Here is an 11,431-nt window from a genome sequence, read left to right on the forward strand (position 1 = left end):
ACATTTGGTTGCTTGTCAGTGCAGCAGATGCGAAATGGGCATCTCTTTCTTTCTCTGACCTCCTCAAGGACAGGAAAAGCAGCTCTAGAGAAGGAAATAATAGAGGCCAGAAAAGGAGCTGATTTTCTGAAAGTTCTGGGTTTTGGCACTATTTCCACATCACGTTCCTCTATAAAAAATTGTCAGGAAAATATAATCCCTTTAATAGTTATTTCATGTGTAAGAAAATTGAGGGAGCTAAGGACATTTGTATTAAACAAAAACACAAGAAAGAAAAGAGGAAGACTACCATCAACAGCAGCAAGAAATGCTTGTGCTGACAGGATGAAGAGGAGGTCAGACCAGCATGTGGAAATACTGGACATACAGGACTGACATGCCACAGAATCATGAGCCCACATGAAGTATCTCCAATTCCTTGTAGAATTACCCTCAATGCCTGTTGAAGCACTAAAACAGCTAATGGATTTTCCCAAACCCAGACACACATTCTTTAAGGTAAATGGTCTTTTAAATACTAGGGAGAGAAGTTGCTCCACCTGGCCATGCAGCATGGGAGAAAGGCACTGTGATCATAAACACTTATGGAAATGGCAGGGAGAAGTTGCAGTTCGTGCCTCTAATTGAGTCAGTCCTGTAGGGAAATAGGGTGCAAACAGGCAATGGAGAAAGCTGTATGTAGCAATTCTACTCTTAAATGCCATTCCCCTTGACAAAAATGGGATCTTGCTGCTTAGCACAATAAATAATAATAAAGAATAAAAAGAGGGAGTTAATCGCAAAGCAGCGACAGCAGAGTTGTGAGCAAACGCGCAGGAGAGGCTTCACAGAGTTACCATCCAGTTTCTTCCCAAGACAAAAGGACAACTGCTTCTCTGCATCCTCACCACCATCTAGAAACTCTACTACCAACTCCTCAGCCAAAGACATGCAGGTTTGGCCTTAAATGACTTTTTTTTACACCTGCCTGCTAGGAGGAGCTCCTACATTACATACAATTTTAAGCAAGCAGCCTGGATAAATCCGCTACTGACCAACTCTTGGCATTACAAGGAACTTTCAAAATCAGGAACTGCATTTAAAGCCACTAAGCCACTGAAATTATTAAAATGTGGGTCTATTTATGGCACATTTACTTCATAAAACAGATGCAAAATGACATGATATTAATAAGCTCATTAGACCAGTTAGCCCACACAGAGTTCTAACTTAACACAGTAAGCCACAGCTTTCTTAGAGAACATCCCTCCTTGCCCATTTGTAAGAATTTACAAGGACCAGCCTCCTGTTCTTAAAGCCAGGCTGCAAGGGGCACATTCAAAAAGGTTAACAGGAATGACCAAGGTTTTAAACTCCTCTACCTGGAACAACAAGAACTTTAGCATAATCCATTTAGTCACACCTTCCTTTCAAATAAAAGGCAGGGGGGGAAAGCACACAAAGAAGCAGCCCTGCACACCAAAACTACAGTAATTAATAAAACCAACAAAGCACAACCAAAACAGAACCATGGTCTTCTGTTATACAAGTATACGCCAGAAAGCAGTAAGAACTAGTTGTCTTGATGAAGAACTAGGCTTCTCAGTGGCACTGTTATCATGTTCACTCATGTGCTTTCATGTAAGTATCCATGAGACTTTCCAAGTATTTCTGAAGTGAATTTTAAAAGTCTTACTATATTCTGTTTCCCTATTCAGCCTAGAAAAGATGCAAGATGATAATGTGTTGTAGTTACACTCAGCTGCACACGTGCACAGTCCCACACATAAAAGTAAACTTCAGATAGTGTGAAACCTCATCTTTTATCTGTTGCGAAAGGCAGGTCTTTCTCCCCTAACAGCTGAAGACTCAGAACCTTCCATCTCTTCTGCCAGTGGTTCCTCTACCTGCCAACTCTATATAGAAGTTGGAAGATTCAAAAAACACCCCAAATCCTGAGACTCAGACTCTAGTGGCTAAGGGCTATCCTTTCTCCAAGCATCCAAAATTAATGAAAGCTGCGGACATTGACAACCCTGACACCTACACATCTGACCTAGAAATACAGAGAGAAACAGGCTTTTACACAACTCACTTCTCCAGAGATTTTTGCATGTATACCTTGAAATAAGCTGTACTTTTAGAAGTTTCTCTCCAGTAATCACAAAGTGTCTAACAACCTGCTCAGACACACGTGCCTAGAGATATCAAGTTGAATGTCCTTAAACTCAGGTTCACAGAACACTTCTTTGGAGAGAAACAGTAGTTGAAACAAAGACACAAAAACTAATGATTTCTTAGCTGGTACCAGAAGTACACATGCAAGTAACAACAAAAAGTCTCACACTAACACCTCAACTCAATTTACTTGTCAGTTGCACAGTGTTTGGACTCAGGTCAGAGTCAAAAACAACTATATCCCTTTGTGTCCTATACACACAAATATTCTTGCATTTGTAGGCTTTTGTAGTCTCACAGGGAGAGGAGGTAATGGGGAGACGAGGGAGAAGCAACCTCTACAACCATATGCACATAGTGATAATTAATATTGGAAGTTTACATTCTGCTTTTACAAACATCTAGAAGCTGAATAATGCTGATGCTGGGCACTGATTTAACAGACAATTAAATTCTTTTGTAACAGTAGACAGAGGAAGCAGAATTCTGCAGTCTTTCCACCACTACCAATTGTAATGCTCAGCTTCTGGTTTGTGCTGAGGGTACTTAACAATACCTCCCCTGAGAAACTACAGTCTCTTAGAAAGGATTCTCAAAGAATCATTTCCCTACCTCATAGGTCCCAGGTTCTAAAAATAAGTTACTCTGAGGAAAAGGAAATGAAGGGCAAGTTGCTGTTGTACCACCAAAGACTGTTAAGGGGCAGATTTGCTTGACTTAGATATATTTTAGAGAACAAAACCCTTCCCTGGCATCATCCTGCAACACCAGTAAGCACCAACCTTTGCCAGCGACTTGGGAACATCTGGTGTGTGTTTAATCAAATGTTTTTTGTGTATTAATGCCTGACAAACTCTTGAAGTCCTCCAAACACCACCAAAGTCTAAATGTTCTCCTGGTTTGCCACACACCATGAGAGTCTGCATGTTGACAAGACCAGGTCCTCCAGTACCTGCATGCCTTGTAGCTTTCTCCTTTGCCTTACCTGCATGGCCTCAGAAGAAAAACTTCCTTCAAAGCATCTGGATTTGCTCCTCTTTTTTCTATTAGTTTACTTAATCTAATCATTAAGAACAAAACAGTTGTTATCTTTGCACTCGAAGGGAAATAGGTCTGATTCAACAGATCAGGGGCAGGCTTTCAAACGTGGTGAATATGTGATCTGAAAGTTTTTTCAGCGCCAGAAGATCTACTACCAGTTCTAAGGATGTGTTAACAAATCCATGGCAAAGGCACAGAATTGAGAAGAAGCTCTCAGCCTCCTAGTTCCTAGGACTGCTAGGGGACACACATCATGCTGTTCACCCTTTTTAAGTCAGAGCTGACCGCACAGTAAACAGTAAGTCTGCATTTCATGCCCAATTTTACAACTCTATGGGTGCATAAACATCAAGCTGAACAGCCCATGAAGGACATTGCAGCTAGGTTGGAAGAGTTACTAAACCACATTTGGTCAGAGAAACAGCCTCTGCCTTGGAACCAGAAAACAGCCTTGATTTTCCAAAAGGCATTTCATCAGGAAGGTGTATGGCACACAGTAATTACCTATGCTCTAAAAGTGGTGAGACAGAAGACCAGCTGCATACCTATCCTCCTCCTGGCCTCGCTCCCAACCACTCTGGCACTTTCTACTGTTGCCTACATGAATTAGAAGACAAAGGCAAACTACATTAAGGTTTCTGCCAGTTGGGTAGCACTGCAGGTTTTAAGGACCACAGACTAGGATTCACTTAACAGTTACTGTTTACAACATGCTACAAATGCCCTGTTGGGAAATACAACAGCTCTCTAACTGCAGAGCTGTTTGGTACTGTGAAATATGTCAGGAGGGTTTTGCCAGGGTACAGCAACGTTAAGTATTCTGCATGTCTTTGAAATCCATATGTTCACACCACTCAGTCTGAGTGGCCTATCCCATACACTCTCTGAAGGAAATGGAGGGGGACTGGACAAAGTTCTAACTTTCTGTATTTATTTTATTTTTAAATTTCAAATTGAAATACTGTGTTCACTGTTCTGCATCATTACCTTCTGCACTAATCACATTGTGTACATGAAGATCTGGAGGCAAATAAGGGCAGCTTCTCTTCAGTGATGTGATGGGACCGAAATTTCAATTTACCTTCCCTAAGTTACCCATTACCTCAGAAGTCTTGTTCAGGAAAAAAGAACTGCCTCTTTTTGAAGGAAGAGCCCCTACAATAACAAGCAGTTGGAACACAACTGCACCATTACAGCTGCTCCCATTTTCACAAGAGACTATGCCATTTCAAGTATTCCTTTACCTAGCAGAGTCTTTACGGGCATCATGCAGGTATGGTGTAATCTGTTTCAGATAAAAGAGTTCAAGAGAGAACAAAAGTAAACTCCCAGGGAAGTGCACAGCATGTTTCTTTCCTCTCTGTGGCAAGCTGCAACAACCACAAGAACAAAGTGGAAGAGGAAACCATGCTAAAAAACACAAAGGTATAGAGGGGAGAGGGAGAAAGGAAAAAAAACCCAAACAAAAAAACCCAACCATCACCACAAAGTCCCACACCACAACTAAGGGATTAGTAGTCCTACAGATGTACTTGTTACCCAGACAGGTACAAAAAATAAGGGACTACCTGAAAAAGAAGGGCAGCAAGGAGTAGAGGACTACAGGGAATGTGATGTGCAAAGGAAAGAGTGCAAAGTCAACCTCTCCCAGACATTTCTTCAAAGAGCATGGCAAATTCAGGAACAGATTCCATAGCAATTGTACAATGTAGCCCCAAAGAGCCAACTGCTGTCCAGGGATATTTATGATGCTTTATACAGAGAGGCTATTATCCCTTGGAATAGGCTACAGAAGAATCATTTTGCTACTTCACAGGTCCAAGGCTCTAAAAATCTGTGTTACACTTAGGAGAGTAAAAGTGAAGTATGCAGAAGTGATCAAAGGAGAACAGACTGGTTTTATAGCCTGCAGGGAAACAACTGATCATATATTCTTCCTGTGACAAACAAGTGAGAAAGTAATTGAGAGCCTAGCAGAAACCAATGTTGTTACCTCAGCATTATTGATTTTAGGCAGACATCTTAATCTAACACATGACAAAACTTTGGCCATTGCAGTAAGATATCACTTTCAAAGAAAAATGATATTTGTAAAGGTATTTTATGGTTCAGTAAGAGATTCTTATCAAGTCAGGCCTAGGCTACAAAGGAAAGAAAGGGACTTCTTAAAAACAAAATGGATAAAAAGTTTGACTAAAAGTAAAAATATGATTCAAGTATACTAAAGCAGAAGGATTTTCTGATCTGCAAAATACTAAGAGGAAGCAGTAAAACCTAACTTGAAAATATTGTCCTAAGAAAGCCTTATTCTTATCAAAGAGATGACTGGTACTGAAAAGTTCCAAGTCTACCTGTTAGAGGCTCTTTAAAAGAAAATCTTGTCGAATTTAAGAGAAACATTCTAATTATTTATATTTAAAAGGGCAAGGTTACTTAAAATAAACAAAACGAGGCTAGAACAGGATAAGAAAATAAAAGCCCCTGTAGTCCTGCATTAACATTGCACTCAAAGAAACACAACAGCAATCCAAACTATGAACACTGAAGAGCAAAAGTACATTCAACTGTAAAATTCTCAATAACATAGCTAAAGAGAACAAAGTGAGGTCAGTTCATGGTCATTACTAAGAGTACATATTCAATTACTTTTTTAAGTGAGGAAATAGGGAGCACTACAAACAATTAAAAGCTTTTTCCTACCTTCTCTCCACTTCTTCTGACAAGCAACCACCCTTTTGTAACAGCAGTCACTATCCTCTGCACCTCTCACTCTCTGCTTTGTGGAAGCATCTGGAGTCACTCCCTTTACACCTTTTCAACCGGAAAGAGGTAATGCACCACACATGGAGTTTCTGGTAATGATGCTAATTGATCTCAATTGATCTCTCTCTCTAGCACCTGTATTTCACCTGCTAAATCCAGCCCTGCCTTCTTCACATCTGTATCATATTGGCCAATCACAACTGAATAATACAGACAATGCCTTCTCTAGTCTTCCCAACTGAACAGTCTACTAGGAACTATTGATTTTAAGTCTCTAAGTGAATAGACTGGCATGGTTTTCACTCACTTGTGAAATAGTATTGCTGAGCCTCCAAAACTAGCTTTCATTTTTGGCGTCTATTCACACAGCCGGTATGAAACAAAATAAGTCTGTTGGCCTTTGACACAGATTTCTTCAGAAATCAAAAAAGAGGCCAAAGATAATGGCATGAGAGAGGCTGCTTAGTGAGGTGTTAGAGCTGTAGCTGACTTGTTCCACCATTTCTTTCATTTTATTACATATATCAGTGTAACAAGGAGCAAATTTCCCCACATTTTGCTTATGTACTATACAGTTTAAGCCTAAGTGGAGCAGTATCTTGAGATTTAAAGCAGGCTTTGTAAGTAAAGCAAAATGCTCCACTTAAGTTACACCTATTTCCATCACATGGGGACCATTTTCAGGAGCAAATTAATACCAAGCACCCGGGGCATCGGTGCCCAGGCAGTTGTTCCAGGTGTGAGGCTGCGCCACAACCTGGAAGAACATAATTCAGAACAGTCTGGCACCTGCTTTGAGAAATTCAACATGCCTCCAAACCACATCCTTCAGCAACAAAGTCTTTTTGTCAGGAGAACTGCTTCTGTCATTAGATTTGTCATGCTGAGCCACGGAATGAGGTATTTCATTTGGTCTTCCCTAGTCAAGCTCAATTTGAGTTTTACAGCCCTTGATACTTGTGGGATATTTTCATAGAAGCCATTAACTTACTTTGCACTGGGAATTATGCTGCTTGGCAGAGCCTATCTCTCCTCATGATACCTTCATGTCCAAAGCTGAACCTATTTTTGTAATGAGATGGCAAGAAGTAGTCATATATATTCAAAATGTTGGCCTGTAAGCCAGTAAGGCTTGAAAATATTTACCAATATGTCAAAATGCTCTGGCTGAAAACCATTTCTAAACCATTCGCTGTTTGCAAGTTTAATGGCTTAAGGCTTATGGGCTCATGAATCACTACCTTTCTTAGCAGCAGCATTTGAAATGTTGATACCTTAGCCTTGAAATAGAAGTGAAGGTACTGCAGCCTTTACAAGCTGTTATCGAAAGACATACTTTAAAAGCTCCCACAGAAGACTGAATGTGATAGAAGTAGCTGAGCATGATGAAAGTAACCGAACCAACTTAAGTTAAAGTCATTGTTCATGTCTGTGTTCCGTGTTAGTGATTACCCTTCGGCTGGACAATGAATCATATTAAAGGAAGCGTTGATACTTGCAGTTTGTCTGATAAAAAAAATCCAGATGACTTTAGAAGCAATGATGAGTATTTGGGAAACTATTAGTCTTATTTCAAATTACTGAATTCAGCTATCTGGAGAAAATTTTGTAGAGCAATTCCATTTATCACAGATGAAAAAAAAAGAGATTGCACCATTCTTACAGTCCCAAGATCTTCAGTTGAGAAGATGTATGAACATTCATGACAAAAAATTGCTGGAACAGATACATGTGGAATGAGTACCTCTCAGGTCAAGGAGGTTATGCCAGGAAATGGCAAACACTGCATTACAGAACTGTAAAATGAAATCATAAGTATGCACTATACTAGCAAGATAACAGGGATGGAACAGACAAACACAATAGCAAGATCTACTGGAATGAAAAAGAAATTTAAATAGTGAATAAAAATGCAGTAGTTCCATAAAATATGCTACCATCCATTGATTTATCTAGGTCCTGCTAGGGGGCTATACATTGTGAGTACACAGTTGTAAAATATATACAGGTTTTGTCTACAACACCTAAGACATTTCTTTCCATTCACCAATGGTAAATAAATTCTGTTTCAGTTTGTACAAAACAAATAATGAAAAGTCATTAAACTAAAATGAATTAATAAATATGATGGAATGCTGATGGATTTATCTGTGAATACCTTAAAATGTATATGAGTTCACGGCTTCCTGGGCTTTTTGAGTATGTGGCCCCACCTGTACAGGAATTCATCAACCATGCTAGTGCAGGTAAGCTGCAGATCTGCCTCTTCACTCCCATCTCCTTGTAGACAAATTAAAGTCCCAATCTGTTTCAAACAGCTCTCTAAGAATGGCTATGATCAGGTTAAGCTTAGCTTTACAACCTCTCTCCTCCATCAAAATAGACTGAGATGACCATTTTGCCTATCAGTCAACTCTTGACTCTTCATTCTCAGCTCTAATTTCTCTCCAGGCTCTCAAGTTCAACCATACAAAAACAACCTGAAAGATTCTAGATATTTCCAAGATTACTTCTTGATGTCTATCTTTACAACTAAACACTTGCTCAAGGTTGCATCACCTTGTTTACTACAACTTCCTTTCCCAGCATTGATTTAATTCAATTCCCATTCATCTGAAATGAGATCTCAATTAGCATTTTCAGCAATTGGTCTGACCGTGTGAATGTATTTATTTATTCTTCTTTGGTTCCTCCTTGTATTTGGGTTTTCACTCAATCTGCACTCCAATCTGAGGTAAACACCTTTAAACAGCTCCAAACCTCATTTTCACTCCTTCTGAATTCTCCTTAACATTTATCTACCATGATTTCTCCCTAGAAACTTGACAGTTAAGCTAACTGCCTGCTTCTCGACCTTTAATGCAAATACTGCCGCGTTTCAGAAAAGCATGTGAGTGCTAGCCGCACTACCAGCCAAGAAGAACAACCTGTGGGTAACCAAGATTCGAAGTAAGCACCGTGCAAATTGCATTTGAAGCCACACCAGCAACATTGTAGCTTGAAAGAAGCAGATACAACATGCAACTTCACTAAATTCTTTCCCATTCATGGGCCAGTATAGCTTCAACAAATGTATAGGCGTTAATTTGCAGTGAGTTGTGCTGCTCAAACGTGCCTATATTCACCTCCTCCAGGGCATATGTATGATGCACAATGATTTTTCAGCCCAGAATTAATACAATCTTCAAAAGAGGTGCCTACACTGACACTGCTCCAGTGAAGCCATTCTAGCTGCCACCAGGTTCTAACAGGAGTGCTGCCAGCAGGTCTCGTAGCATCATGTCAGCAGCAGCTATGGCTTAGCGTGTATGTCACAGGTAGACTTTCAGTCACAGTGTGAGCAACTCCTGACTGAGCTACTGACAGATTTACTTTATGCTGTAGCAGTAAGAAAGTCAGGATGGTTATATATTGCTCTTTACCACTATCTTGGAACAGACCACAGACACTACAGATATCCCCAAAGTCACAAACAGTCGAAACATGAATAGCTGAGCTCAGGTAGTTGACACATGGAAGAGTGAAGAGAGCAAGCAGGGGGTGTGTGTGTATGTGGAAATAAAGAAAAAAGAAATCTGTCTGCCTTCTACTTACTTGGAAGACTTTCGTTCTTTTACCACCCTAAGAAAGTGTTTTATCTTGGCTTAGGTATCTTTAAATCAATTTTCTTAACTAAAGGAAACAACATATTTTCCAATACACCAGCATCTTCAGACATTGCTGCCACAGGTAAGACATTGCTGTGTAAGTAGTGCAGGGGCAAGGGGCAGGTGGGTGGGTGTGGTTAGTTTCAGGCACTTTTTAAAGTATATTACCAATTCTGTTCACCAGTTCTCTTACAGATTTCAGAAGCCTGCAGTTTCCAGAGACCTTAAAGTGAGGCTCATCGAGTCTAGAGGTCAGCACAACACTGGGAGCTTACAAATTCAGAGGCTTTCATGGAAAAAAAGAAAGAAAGAGAGAGTATACTCCAGTTATTTTCTTCCTGCTGCAGTTATACAGAAGCATCACTAGATGGAGCTGCGCAGTAACAAATCTGATTTATGGCCGCTGGAACAGTTGGCTGTTTCTACAGTTTGGACTGAGCCTGACATGCTCCATTGCTTCCTGATAACCCTTCTGAAAGATGGCATGAAAACATACTTTCAGAAAGCGATCAGACACTAAATGAAAAACAAACAAACGAACAAAAACCCCACAACAAACTAAAAAAAAAAAAAACTAAGAAAAGCAAAAAACCCACCACACACAAACCCAAGAAACCAACAATGCTCAAAGCCTTTAAAATCAAATACATTTTTAAAGTGAACTGAAATATATTTTATCTGCAGAGACACAGCAGGTTGTTTAGGGCTTGGTGTGATTAGCTGCTGCAAAAGAAATACAAGAGCTGTGAGCCCATGTCTTCATAAAACTAAGGTCTAGCACACCCTAAAACCGCAGTGGCAGGCAAAGGCAATGCCCATAAACGCCCTGGTGATATACTTAATCCTGCACTTGAGATATACTTAGGAAGGAATGTTTTTTCTGCTAACTGCATTGACGCTAGACAGTTTTGTTAGCACAGAAATACAGTTGAAAACTGATCACCCTAACCTACCAATACACAGTTTATCTGGCTTTCCAGAGACTGTGTCCCAGATGAGAAATTTCACCTGCTTTCATCCTACATCTGTTGAGGCCAAGTTGCAACTCACTTCATGCCTGTGTATTCCTGACCTGTATACAACACCGCTAATTCAATCTCCTGCAGCACAACAACAATAAAAAGATCTTCACATATTCCTGGGGTTTTGCAAAATCCAGGTATTGCCAACACTTTACAAAATGAAAACCATATTCCCAGCCTACCTCCAACAGGCACGGCAGAGTCCTTTCAGCACATATCTCTAAAATGAAATAAAAGGAAAGAAGATGCCAGAGTCACTGTTGGTTCAGCTATACCAATTGCCTCAGTGACAGGTCAGACCAGGGAGGAGATGCTGAAACAACCACCAAGCTGTCAATACAGCAGCAAAAGCACTGCTGCACTTCAACTAGAAGGTGTTGCACAAGGAGGCTGAAACTGAAAGTTGCTGCAGAAGGGGGCTGAAACCATTCCCCCTCTCCTGAAGGATCTTCCTTGATCCCTTTCAACTGGAAACTAGCAGTTCTTTTTGTCACAGGATTTAAGTCCTGCAATCTCGCATGCTTTTGAACATGCTCGCACCTCATCTGCAAAAGACCTCTGTGCTAGCGGAAGGAGAGGATGCCTTGCCAGGGCTAACTGGAAGCCTAAAATTCTCCTAAGGACGTTTCTGTTAAGAGCTCCACTGTCGGAACTCTTTACCAGTGCATACAACGCCGAGGTGTGCGCTAAAACAAGAGCGGGGTAGGCGTACCAGAGCCAGCCAGGTGGTGGCACAAAGCCCAAGTGCTGCTTTGGTCGCTTTAGGCACCTGCACTGTGGGAAAGAGACGCCCGCTCTGCC

General features: G+C 40.6%; 1 long non-coding RNA gene across 2 annotated transcripts in view; it reads right to left on the reverse strand.

Annotated features, from left to right (window-relative positions):
• The window catches only part of LOC135176387 (uncharacterized), a 116,159-nt gene extending 110,154 nt beyond the window's left edge, over positions 1-6,005 (reverse strand). For both annotated transcript variants that reach the window (XR_010302632.1, XR_010302631.1), the window contains exon 1: positions 5,899-6,005. This is a non-coding gene — a long non-coding RNA (uncharacterized LOC135176387). The remainder of the gene's footprint in view (positions 1-5,898) is intronic.
• Between the last annotated feature and the right edge of the window lie 5,426 nt (positions 6,006-11,431).

Source organism: Pogoniulus pusillus, chromosome 6 (genome assembly GCF_015220805.1).
Source record: "Pogoniulus pusillus isolate bPogPus1 chromosome 6, bPogPus1.pri, whole genome shotgun sequence".
NCBI lineage: Eukaryota > Metazoa > Chordata > Aves > Piciformes > Lybiidae > Pogoniulus > Pogoniulus pusillus.